The sequence below is a fragment of the Vicugna pacos genome, chromosome 30 (assembly GCF_048564905.1).
Source record: "Vicugna pacos chromosome 30, VicPac4, whole genome shotgun sequence".
NCBI classification, from domain to species: Eukaryota; Metazoa; Chordata; class Mammalia; order Artiodactyla; family Camelidae; genus Vicugna; species Vicugna pacos.
In genome coordinates, this window is record NC_133016.1 from 4,412,968 (window position 1) to 4,425,946 (window position 12,979).

The following is a 12,979-nucleotide window of genomic DNA, read 5'->3' on the forward strand; positions in this document are numbered from 1 at the left end:
TTAAACTAAGAATATTTAGACATATTTAGATAAAGTGATACAGAAAACATGGACCTGATAACCCGAACTTCGAGTCTCCCTTCCAAGTCTCTTCCCTCTAAATGTCTCAACCAGCTTTGATCCTTCCTCCAAGTATGAGTCCAGCTAGGATGCTACGGAACAACTGATCAAAGACAGTCAACAACATGCTCTTCCTCGACTCTTCCTTTTCCTTCATCCCAGTCTTTCTTTAGGGCTGTGCTGGATGCTGTATCGCCCTGAGTCTTTACCAGCGGGGCAGCTCATACTTCCCCAAGGGCTCAACATTTCTTTCAGAAAAAATTCAGGCCACAGGAGCAAGCAACAAAATGAGAACAAAAATATTTCTTATCTGGGGTCTCTTCCTTTCCTACGCATCAAGAGGTAATCCTTTCCTACAGTTATAAAAGAGGTGACTTCAACTTAGTTTCAAAATGTTTTATTTCCCTTTGAAAGCGACGGCTAATATCTCCCCACTCTTGCGGGAATGAGAGGGGACGCTCACTGTCACCTTCCCTTTCTTTGAGAGCAACGCGTCTGGGGGAGGGGGAGAGTAGTTTTCGGTGACACCCTTACAAATTATGATTGTTTCTTTTTTTTTTATGTCAGTACTCAAAAGAAACTCTGGAAATGATAGCTTTACAGATTTAGAAAATAATGAATAGAGCTTCCAAGAGGAGATCCCATGGGTGCTGTTAGCTCACTTTAACGATGACATTTGACAGCGGGTTTTGTTTAGCATGAGGTTCCCCTGGCAACTGTTTTATTGGAAAACTGGAAATATGCACTGAAAAAACAGCTGAAAAAAGCACTGAAATGTGCATCTTTGTTTTAATAGTATTGTTCTTTTTTCTTTTTTGCTCCTTTTTAATGTGGTATAATAATTTAAGGGGGTTGACCATTAATCTGACATTCATTGGTGCAAAGAGGAGCTATATTTTTAAGGAATGAAGAGATTCAGGAAGTGCTTTGGCTGCCATAAATTGATTCTGATGCACATGGTCCTTCTTTAAGATTGGAGGAAGCCATGATAAAAATGGTGGAATGTCACATGGTCGTCTCTTCCAATTCCAAGTGTGATTGTGCAAATTTCCTTTTCATTGACTGCATGTGTGTTGTAAATAATAACTATGGAATGCATATGTGTTAAGGAGGACCCAACCTTGGAAACTTGGATCACTGTAATAAGTCATTTTTTTGTGTTAAAAAAGCAAAAGGTGAAAATGATTAATGAGCATTAGAAGCAAGTGTTTCAGCATAAAATCCAGTGACGCCAGGCAGCCTCTCATCATCCACTCTTCAACTTTCAAAACGGGCTCATGGGATACAGAAATCTCGCGGGCAGCCATGGGGCCTACGTCTGGGCCAACAACGTGTGCTCCCACTTTAGTTACTGCGGCTGGTGACGGCCCACACAGCCAGTAATTTGATCCAGTGCTGATCCTTCATATGACACTATTCCACAGGGAGACCAAACGACCCCCCCCCCACTACCTCCGCAGCAAGTTGACAACATCAGGCCCCTCTCACCCTGCAAGGGACAGCCACTCGCTATGACTTGGACGTGACACCGGTTCCAGACATGAACTTGCATTGCCTTCCTTCCGGGCCCTAGGCAACCTGTCTTGTTGAGGACTTACACGCTCAAAGCCTTTTATCGAATCTTCGTGGACGTGTTTACTTTAGTCCATTTCTCAAACCCAATCACCGATGGATAGAATAAAAGTGCGACATTGCTCGAGTTTCCGTTCCCCTTAATTAAACGGGCAGGGTTAGGGGAGGGCAGGGAGTAACAGCAAGTCTTTTGTCCGTTAACCATAGGACTAAATGTTTAGTCAATTGCCTTACATTAGAAACAAATAGGTTTCAGTGGGTTTACTGTACTATTGATCACGATTTTATTTTCCACCCCTGCCTGGAGAAATTTGATAAAAATAACTTAGCAAGAGTTGTTTCTCCTATTGATTTTTAAATGCCCTTCGATTTTGGACAGATTCTGACTATGGGCCAAGGAATGTCAGTATTACTCAGAATTTGAGTTAATAATGCTTTTGGAAATTAAGCTTTTACTGTCATCAAGAATCGATAAAAACAGGACTGCTAGCACGCCTACACAGAGAGAGCAACAGATAAAATATATTTTTAAGCATCTTCCATACCATTTCAAAGTTTTATGTTAAATGTTTAAAAGTACTTTAGATTAGTTGGACATGTTCCCTTCAAGAAAAGATAACAGAAAGATAAATATTCTCCTTCAACCTGATACCATCAATTTCTTAATGTAAAGCCAGAATTGCTGCATGAAAAATGTTGTTCTGGGTATTTGTAGGCATAGAAATGTCAAAGGTAAAGATAAGACTATCAGATAAAACGTACATACTTCAGAATTCAATTAAAGGGTAGGATTCACGGCACCCGGCTAATTAGTGTCTTCACTCACGTCGTGGTATCCTTGGCAGCTACTTCCTTGGCCGGCAAGCCAGAGCCAGCAGGACCGGGGCGGTCTGCAGCGGCACTGCTGTGCGGGTCTGGACTGCGGCGCGTGACGGCTGACACCTGCTTTGATATGTTTCCAGGTCTGAGTCCTCTCTCCCCTGCTGAACGTGTGGGACACGGGGGACTCAATCAAGGGCTCGCACAAGAGCTGGTGCAGGGCAGACAGCTCCTGCGCGGACCCCTCACCCTGCTGTCCCTGAAACCCTGTGGTCACCCCTGTGGACGTGGACAGCCTTTCCATTTTGGAAAGAAAAATAATCATACTCCTCAAAATGCATGTCAGTCTCACCACCCGCTTATCTGATTTTCCAAGGGCAAAAGCTGGCATTAATTACCAACACGGAATACCAGGAAACTATGTTTTATCAGAAATACATTCAACTGTCAACTCTAAGGAGGCTATTTTATTAACAAATGTTCAAATTAGAGGAATGTCTTTAGGTTTATATTCCACAATCCCAAAGTCCTAAGTTAAGGAGAATTTCATGATAAAGAAAAAATATTCTTCAAATAACCTATGTTTTCTTTTATGGTACCTCAAAGTAACTGAGGGTTCCACTGCAAGAAACAGTCGATTAGAAGGAAAACACAAACTTCCTTCCAGAGTAGAATTTCTGTCCCATGTGTCACCGTTGCCCCATATTTAGTCATCTTGGTGCTTTTGGATGATAACTAATTGAGGCTCATTGCCAGTTAGTTAATTTCCCCCACCCCCCAGATGAGGTATAGTATAAACCAGCTTCACCAAAATATTGAAGCTTTTAATGAAAAACCTCAAATGACCTGGGTGGCACTGTTCTTATCAACTTGCTACTTCAATTTTAAAGAAATTAAGGGCTTAAATTTAAAATAATTACTCAGAAAATGATGTATTATTAAAAAGCGCAACTGAATTTCACCACACACGCAAAAAGGTACAATACCCTTTGGCTCCAAACGGCAGTAACTTTCTGTGCTTTCTCCTGGTGATACAGAATCAGGATGAAATAATGGTTTTAATTTGCATCTTTTGCTGCTGGCACCTTGAGCTCTAAACATGATATTAGTTAGTCGTTGCTTTCAGTATTTCATAATGAAGGATTACGTGCACATGAGATCAAACGTTAGCCTCTTTCCGGGAGAAGAATGTGGAAGTTAGGAGCCGGCCCATCATTAAAAGCTCCAAAGGTCTGTTATGCAAATTATGTGACCCACAGTATTAAATGGACGCATACAACATTAGCACTTCTCCTTGCTCGTCTCAAGAGACCATTAATGTAAAAAAAGCATCAAAATGAGCATTTTATTGCCACCAACACGCTAGGCAAGCTTTGTCACTGGTAAAATTACGCATTACTAATCACATTTTTAAATAGGTACATTATTTTTGAATGGATTTAAAGCCAAAGACTTACGAGTATAATTAGATTTTCACATTTCAAAAAATATATTTGACTCCTTGAATTTCTCCCCTATTAACTGTTTGGTTCTGGAGAGCCTTTCTAGCCTTTTAAAATCTATTTCTTTGCCTGTGAAACAATGAGAAGGGTAACTGGTTCTTCCCTGCATTAAATGTGTGCTTCACATTTCCGGTGGGCAATGTTGACAGTCACTAAGGATCATGGGACAACCAAAGACATTTCTTCTATACCCACACAGCTGAAAGTCTGGAAATTTTGGTTAGTAACCTATTAGACAAGGCTTGTAGTTTTTTGTTTGTTTGTTTTTGTTTTTTTCTTTATTGTTGTTTTGTTTTAGTTTGGTTTTTAATTTTGGCCAGAGGTGGGAAGGTAACTAGGTTTATTTGTTTATTTATTTTTTAAGTGGAGGTCCTGGGGATTGAACCCAGGACCTCGTGCATGCCAAGTGCGCACACTATCACTGAACTACACCTCCCCCAGATAAGGCTTGGAAACATGCACACAGTGGTAGTTAATTTTACGCATACCTATGTGAAGCCACTCAGGCAATAGAAACCAGCGGAGTAGCTGCTTTGTTAGTGAAACCTCAATAGACTGTTGTCCTGAAACAAAGAGGCTGCCGGACATTTCTCCAGCAAAAATGGCTTTACTCAGGATTAGCAGAACATGGCAGTTCTGGGGTCTGCAGCCATGACGAGCCCTGTGCTGGCCCCCTGGTGGCAAGGGAAGAACACTTCTTACAGAGGACAAGGAAGCTGGGGTGGGGGGCTGCAGTAAACAGAGTCCACGGCTTCGCTTTGGCTGAGTCCTTGCCAGGAAAGAAGAGCCTTTCTTCTTCCTGTTGGGCGCAGCTACGGTCACAGGATCTGAAAGCGCCCCTTTTTGGTGTCCCAACTCAGCTTGATCGAGGTCTCTGTTTATTAGTATTTTACAAAACCACAGACTACCTACCTCTCTGTGGCTCCTAACATTCTAGCAGAGAGAGGTGGACGAGACTCAATAGCAGTAATCTATAAGTCAACTACGTATGGTTTGGGAAGGTGATGAATGTTATGGGGGAGAAGGACTGGGTCAGCTGTAGAGGTGATGGCGGTTGGTGGTATTCAGTAGAACAGTCATGGAAGTTCTCATTGAGAAGGTGATATTTGAACAAAATTCTAGAAGGAGGTGAGGGAGTTACTCAAAGGATGGAGGGTGAAGGAAGGGTCCTGCAGAGAGGGGAGAACCTGGAACATAACTTTCAGGTAAGATTCTCCCTGATGTGTCCAGGGAACAACCTGGGGGCCAGTGTAGCTGGAGAGAGTTAGCAGAGTTCTGAGATGCAGAGAGGCAGCTTGGACCAGATCACGCAGGACGTGGGAGAGGACTGCCCAGTCTGTGACTTCTCCCTGAAAAGACATGGGCACCGACTGTAGGATGCTGCACAGAGAAGTGAGAGCTTCCTGCGTAGGGTGATCAGGGGAAGATTAAGTTGCGGTGTCCACAGTGGGTACACGTGAGGGGCGTGTATCTGGGCATTTGTGGACTCGAGAGGGTCAGCTGCCCCCTGAAGCTCTGAGTATGTTCTCCTAACCTGACCACCTCGTTTGCAGACTTACCCCTAACTTCAAGCTATGTCATTAAGCTGTCTTTATCAAGGGCTCAGTGTGTCCACACACTAGTCTGAAAGCCGAAGCACATTTGATTAGGAAGTGTCCCTTGGCACTTCCTACTCAGGGAGTCCATCATATTTCAGCTTCTTAGTCAAAGTCCACTTTACTTTTGAGAGCTGCAAATTCAGCATGTCTAACAGGACCCAATTAAGAGAAGGCCTAAGGAAACCCTAAGGAAAACAGAGAACAATGACTCATGGAGAAGCAAGTTAGTCCCTTAGCAAGTTTCAAAATTGATCATAATTTAAGTTTGGAAAGAATTTTTACAAGTGCCAGTTTTTGGTTATTTCCTAGATTCTTAGATAAGAGGCTGCAAAATATTGCATACCTCATCGTTACAGGAATTGTATCATCCGTTTTTAAAAACAGCTTTATTGAGATATGATTAACATGCCATCTGACTCTCGATTTTAGGTATAAAACTTAGTGTTTTTAGTACATTCACAAAATGTTGCAACCATTATCACCATCTCATTCCAGAACATGTTTCTCACCCTCCAAAATAAACCCCACACGCATTAGCTGTGGGTAGGTAATAATATGTCTAATATAATATAATTAATGTAATATAATACGTCTGTGGATTTACTTTCCTAGAGGGTCATTTGAACCCTCCTTTTGTACGTTGTCTATTTACTGAGGTGTATGCAGAAAGAGACTTTACACCAGAAGTCTTGGTATTTCCCTGGATCAATTAGCATCTAGTAGGCACTCAATCAGCGTGAAATGGATACTATAGTTGCAAATCATACATAAAAACAAAGCAAAACAACAGCACTAATTTTAAAAACCTCTTCTGCTCTATTTAAATGTGCCCTATAGCTAGATTATACATTGGTGTGAGTACCTTGGAAATATGCCTGGATTTTTTTTTAACTTTTTTTATTGAACTACAGTCATTTTACAATGTTGTGTCAAATTCCAGTGTAGAGCACACTTTTTCAGTTCTACATGAACATATATATATTCATTGTCACATTTTTTTTCGATGTGAGCTACCATAAGATCTTGTATATAGGATTATTTTTTTTTAATTGCACTGACATCAATTAAAAAAAAACACAAGAGAACAGAAAAGGTAGGCTAGTTTGCAGAACCTTTAAATTTGCCATAAGCAGCAAAGCCACATAATGTTTCTCCTTTTTAAAGGAAAAACATTAAATCTTTGGCATGTCAGTCCCATCCCCTATAGTGTGAACACAAGACCTGTGTACTCTTAAATAGTTAGGTCATTTATTTGAAATTTCATAGAAATGTATGTGTGTGTGCATCTGATTTTAAGTGCTTGCATTACCGTAATTTTACAAAGGTTTTATACAGAAGCCCCTGACACGGGTTAGACTATTTCTAATGATTTACTTCTCTGGAAGGCGTCGAGATTTACTACCACTGTCAGCTGGAGAGAGCACCTCAGTGTGCACCAACACAATGCGATTTGACATCGTGCCCAGAAACGCCAGCGCAGGCAAACGTCTCTCTTCCAGCACCAGAACATTATGGTGTAAGTTCCCCACAGAGCTATTTTCTACAGTGTCTGAGAAAGTATAGTGGGAATTACTGAAGAGAAGAATAGATGTTTCTCTCACCCTTGTGGTGGGCAAGAAGAAAGAACCGGCTTGCTAAAAGACGGGTCCAGGGGAGTGGAAGGGAAACCACGTTCATTTATCACGTGCATTTTTCTAGATGCCCCCAGCAGGGGTTACTCTGCACATATGCCTTTCCAGATTTTCAGAGCATCTCATTTCTCTGTTATTGACACACACGCGGTTCCTGTGAGCGCCAGAATCATTATTTTTTAAGGACCAAATGGATTTCTTTGATGCGCTTTGCATGTGGAAAGCTTGAGAGCTTATGTAAAGTGAGATCTTGGGCGGCACTGCTGGTTGACATGCTCTCCTTCGCTGCTGACGTTTCAGAGCCTGTAAAATGGACTTGGAAGGACTTACAGGTGCATGTGGATGCTGATACGGAAAGAAACATAGGAGCCGAGGGAGAGTGGCATGGGGCTATCCTGTGCCATTCTAATGACTGCGCCTTGCGTTTTCATGGGTCCAGTTGTGCGTCCTGCCTGGTGGTTCCTGTTTTGGGAAGGGATGGGTAAATTGTTGGATGGGGGAGACAAGCGAATGTCAGGAGTAAACGTGCTCAGTGAATCAAACGCTTCGCAAAGTTTGGATTGTTTCCATTCCTACTTTGCTACTTCTCCCCATCATGGTAACTGAGGAGGAAAAATGCTGTCCCATGCAGTGAAAATTCAGTCTGGTCTAGTCCACTTTAATTTTTGAGGGTGGGGAGAGGGAGGTAACTAGGTTTATTTATTTATTTTTGGAGGAGGCACTGGGGACTGAACCCAGGACCTCATGCATGCTGAGCATGCGCTCTGCCACTTGGGCTACACCCTCCCCTCTAGTCTACTTTACAGTTTAAGTCTTATCATTGGTCAGAGTGCCTCCTGTTCCCCACCTCAGTGAGAGGAATTAGTAAAAACAGAAAATAACAGTGCCAGGTATGAAGATATTTACATAATTACGGCCATCCTACGGTATGTTATCGCTACAGTATGGGGCTGATTTGGCTGAGAGGAAATTGGTCAGTTTTAGATTCTTGGAGCAAAAGATTATCTCAGTGGTCTTTCTTCCAGCCCAGATTCCTTGATGTACAGACAGAGAAAGTAAAACTCAGAGGGATGAACAGTCCATCGGTCGGGCCGTCCCCCGCCTGAGTTAGAGGCCAAGCTGAGGACACTGTATAACTTTGAGGATAGAGGCCTTGAGTAGAGCCCTGGCCCTTCACAATCTCAGGACCATGTTTCAGATTCATTCTCTTTCCAGCTTGATCTGTTCTCCTTCTATTCTAGAAATTCCCTGTCTTCTTTTTTAACTCAAGGCCAAGTTTGGGGTTGGCACAGCTGGAAGTTTCATTAAACTCCGGGAGATGGAGAATGTGAGTAAACGTCAGAACAATGCATGCCGGGTTTCTCACTGTAAAGGAAAGTAGCTCAAAATAAGAGCATGGGGAAGGCTGGAATAAGTCTCTAGCACTAGGTCTGAATCGGAGGCATAAGTGTAAATTCAAGCTTTGAGTTTAGCTTTGGATTTAGGTCTAGGCCTATGTGTAGAAAATCATATAGGTACATATGTGTCTTTATGTGTTTATTGATTTGTGTGTTTATACTTATATCTCTTCACAAAGGCTGCTGAGAGGGCCTAGAAACAAGGACAGCCCAGGAGCAATGAGTTTAACAGGCATCCAGATCTTGGCTTCTAAATACCATTCTCCACAGAAGGAACCAGATCGACCTGGGGAAATGGCTTAGTCCTAGTCTCGGGGAGGCTAGAATACCTTGTGTCTGAAACTTAAGTAAAGAACAAGAACAATTAGGACGTATTATTATGTCTTAATAGTGGGACCCTGGAGCTCGGTGAAAGGGGGTCCATGTTTGGAGCAAGTTGAGCAAAATACAAACATGATAGTTGTGGGCTGTGACATTTAGAGTAAGAAATGGAATTGACAAGCCCATATTGATATAAAGATTAAATGAATTAATAAATGAATGTGAGAGAAGGGAAAGATCTCCCATATAGCAAAATGCCAACCGATAAACACAGAGAGAATAATGGAGTTAGAAAGTCACCATTTGACCGTCATCACAGTAATCGTGGGTTGAAGCAAGAAGCATCAACAATGCTAAAACTGGTTAGTGATTCGGATTGGAACAATTTCATAAGTTTCAATGATATTTTCACAAAATACATATTGAAATTATTATTTAATAAGTTTAATTATTCTTCATCTTAACAGTGGAGAAATCTGATAGACACCGTTGTAACCAAGTGATTAATCCTGATCTCCTTGGATAAACTGATACTGTGCACCTCTTGGTATGACGCACTGAAAAGAGCACATCGTTGCTTTCATGGTATTGTGACCTAAGTGCATCGACTGTGAGAAATGATCACACAAACCCAAGTGGAGGGATAGTCTTCAAAACAACTGGCCAGTACTCTTCAAAAATGTCAACTCTTAAAAAAAAAAAGACAGACAGACAGACTCAGGAACTGTTCTAGATAGCAGAGATAAAAGATACCAATCTCTGTAACGTGTGATCTTGGGTTGTATCCTGAACCCAATAATGATATTTTTGGGTCAACTGGTGAGATAAAATTGAGTTCTGTGGATTAGATGGTAATATCGGCTCAATATTAATTTCCTTGAGTTAAAAGCTGTGCCCTAGCTATATAAGAGGATGTGCTTGTTTTTAGAAAATAAATACTGAAGCATTTAGCAGTAAGAGAGATCATATTTGCAAGTTAACCTATGAGTTATAAGCTTGTCTGAAAACTTAGAATCATTTAAAAATAAAATTACAGAGAAATGTTATTTCTGATCAGGAACTTGTTCACACAGGGAAGGAGCAACCCTGGCTGGATCTCTGTGAGTTAATTTTTGCAGCTTTTTTTTCTTTAATAATTATTTTACAGAGAACGTTTCATCTGGACAGCAGTATCAGATCCCTGCAGAGTTCAGTAAGCACCTGTAATCTCCTAATGTTGCTAATTAAAAAAAAAATCTGTTAACAGAAAGGCCAGATTTCAGTATTTATTGGCCAGTATAACCTACAGGATAATCAGAGTAGGATTTTGACTACAGTAGGAATCCCAGAACTGTGAGATGGAACAATGCGGAGAATAAATTTTCAATATGTCTTACTCGCATCAGACCTGTAAAGTCTTTCCTGGGACTGATTTCCCACAAGGAGGTATCTGTATTGATAGAAATCTAAATTCAAGGGACTCGGAGGATGGGCCATCTAAATCATTTTACTTCTGGTGTCACGGTGTGAAATGTTTATTATCGATTTCTCATGTCTGCAGTGTTTTCTAACAGGCAGGCTCTTTGCTCAGTCAACTTTCTCTTCTGATATTTTCTTAAACAATTAGTAGAAATCACTCGGCACTTCCTACGTCCCTCCAGAAGACCCATGGATCCACTGGATATACTGCCTCTTTCCCTCGTCATGCAGGATGCAGCTTGCTAATTATGTAGTCACTATGCAGCTTCAAACCACAATGCTTCACAAACGTCTCCTTGGAGCCCGTCAGCTCCTGTCTGTTCCCCATTCTAGAACCCAGAGTCATGGGATGCAGGGTAGCACCCGAATTCCAGGTACCAAAATCTATTCCATTACTCATCGCTGCATCATAGCTACCTTGGGTATTAGTGGCTTAAAATAATAATGTTTTGTCCTACATTATCAATTTTTAGGCCAGGAATGCGGCCAGGGATTAAGTGAGCAGTTCTTCTGCCCCTGTGTTGCCGCCATAGGGCACCTGATGGAAGGAGGCTGATGGACGGACCGCGGGCTCCATGATGGCTTTGGCCACAAGCCTCGTGTCTGGTTGGAAATGGCAGGTGCCTGGGCTCAGCTGGGTGGCTCTCCTTTCTTCATACCTCGTCGCTAAAGTTGCCGGACTTCGTACACGATGGCTCAGAGTTCTGAGAGTGAGCGTTTTAAGGGAGAGGAAGAGGAATCAACTAGTGTGTTAGCCAAAGAGCCCAGAGAGTGAGAGAGTGGTGCTTCCGCTTCACCAGACTGGTCAAACCAACACAGTCCAACCAGATTCACGGAAGAGGGTCATAGGGTGATCTGTTATCAGAGGAGGGTCAAAGAATGTTTGGCCATCCTCAATCTTCCAGAAGCTTTGTAGTTATGCTTTAATATAAGGGGTGCTCTATGTATAGACTAGTCTCAATCATGACTAGCTAACTAGTAAGAGATGGAAAAATGCCAAATTCTGCTTTTGATCGCTAACCACACAGGCCGTATCTGGTAACCGGGGCCTCTATGACCGCCCATCCAGCGTCTCCTCGTGAAACTGATAGTAACACTTCCCTCCTTCACTTGGCCGTGTGGGCCTTTCTTCTTCGGCTTTAATCCATTTCAGTAAATACTTGCTGACTTCTGGAGGAGCAGCAAAGTTAGAGTTAACACAGAGCACTCCCTCCCACACCTCATCCCGCTCCTCCACATTTAAAAACTCCCATGAACTCCTGGTCGTTTGCTTTCTCTGGTGGATTCTATCTACCACAGGCTGGTGAAACAGGCCAAACTTCTACAAAATTGTTCAGAAAGTGGATGAAGTGGGGACATATTCGACTTATTTAATTAGGGCGAGTATCTTGATACCAAACTTGAAGACAATAAAATAAAACAAATTTACATGATAAATTCTTTACGAACAGAGATGAAATCATCCAAAAATTAGTAACAATATGTAATAGTCAACAATATATAATAATTCAACTATGTATATGTGACATAAAGACTAAGCGGAGTTTATCCCAGGAATAAATGTTACTTAAGCACTGATCGATCAATGTAAATTACCACCTTAATGGGACAGAGAAGAAAAATCATATGACCTCAACTGAAGCAGCAAAAGCATTTGACAAATTCAGCACCCATCCGAGATGAAAACTCTCAGTAAACTTAGACTGCAAGGACCTTCCTCAACTCAGGAAAGGGGAAGCTATGAAAAACCTACGGCTAACATCACTCTTCGTGGTTAAAAGCGAAATGCTTCTCTCCCTAAAATCGTACCAGGCAAGAATTTCTGACATTGCTATTTCTATTCAGTGTTCTACTGGAGATTCTGACCAGTAAAGTTATGCAAGAAAAATAAAGATATCAACAATGGAAAGGAAGGAATTAAACTAGATTATTGACAGACAACATGATTGGCCATGAATAAAGCCCTAAGAAATTTACAAAAGCAGAAGACAATAAGCTACTGGAGACACAAGTTAATTTAGCAAATTTGGAAGCTATAAGGTCCATATACAAAAGCCAGCTGAATTTTCATACACTACAAGCAATCACTTCAAATTAAAGTAATAGAAAACTGTTTATAATAATAGCATTTAAACAGGTCCAGTGCTTAAGAATAGTTTTTTTAATGTGCAAGACCATCACATTGATAACTGAAATACATTGCTAATAAAAACCAAGGAAGGTCTGAACAAGTGGAGAGATAAACTACTGTTTATGACTGGAAAACTCAACATTGTTAAGGTGTCAGTTCTCTTCATATTGCTTTGATGACAACACAATCCCATGAAAAACTTCAAAATACTGCTACGTAGAAATTCATGAGATAACTCTAATTACATATGTAAATTCAAAGGATCGGGGATAATCCAAATGATCTTTTATTAATATGAAAAAAGCTGGTGATCTTCAGCTAATTGACTTTACATATTACATATTACTTTAAAGCTACCATAGTCGGAGGAATTTTGGGTTGATATAAATTTAGACAAACAGATCAATGGAATGGGATAGAATCCAGAAATCCACCCACACATACACAGTTAATTAATTTTCAAAGATGAATGAAAGCAAAAGGGGGAAAA

The 12,979-nt window shown here is 41.2% G+C and overlaps 1 long non-coding RNA gene across 1 annotated transcript; it reads left to right on the plus strand.

The window, feature by feature from the left end:
* The first annotated feature begins 5,112 nt into the window (after nt 1-5,112).
* Nucleotides 5,113-9,729, plus strand: LOC140690414 (uncharacterized). The gene is made up of 4 exons (XR_012065684.1): nt 5,113-5,158; nt 6,937-7,067; nt 8,424-8,509; nt 9,368-9,729. It is a non-coding gene; the product is annotated as an uncharacterized lncRNA (long non-coding RNA).
* Nucleotides 9,730-12,979: the final 3,250 nt, after the last annotated feature.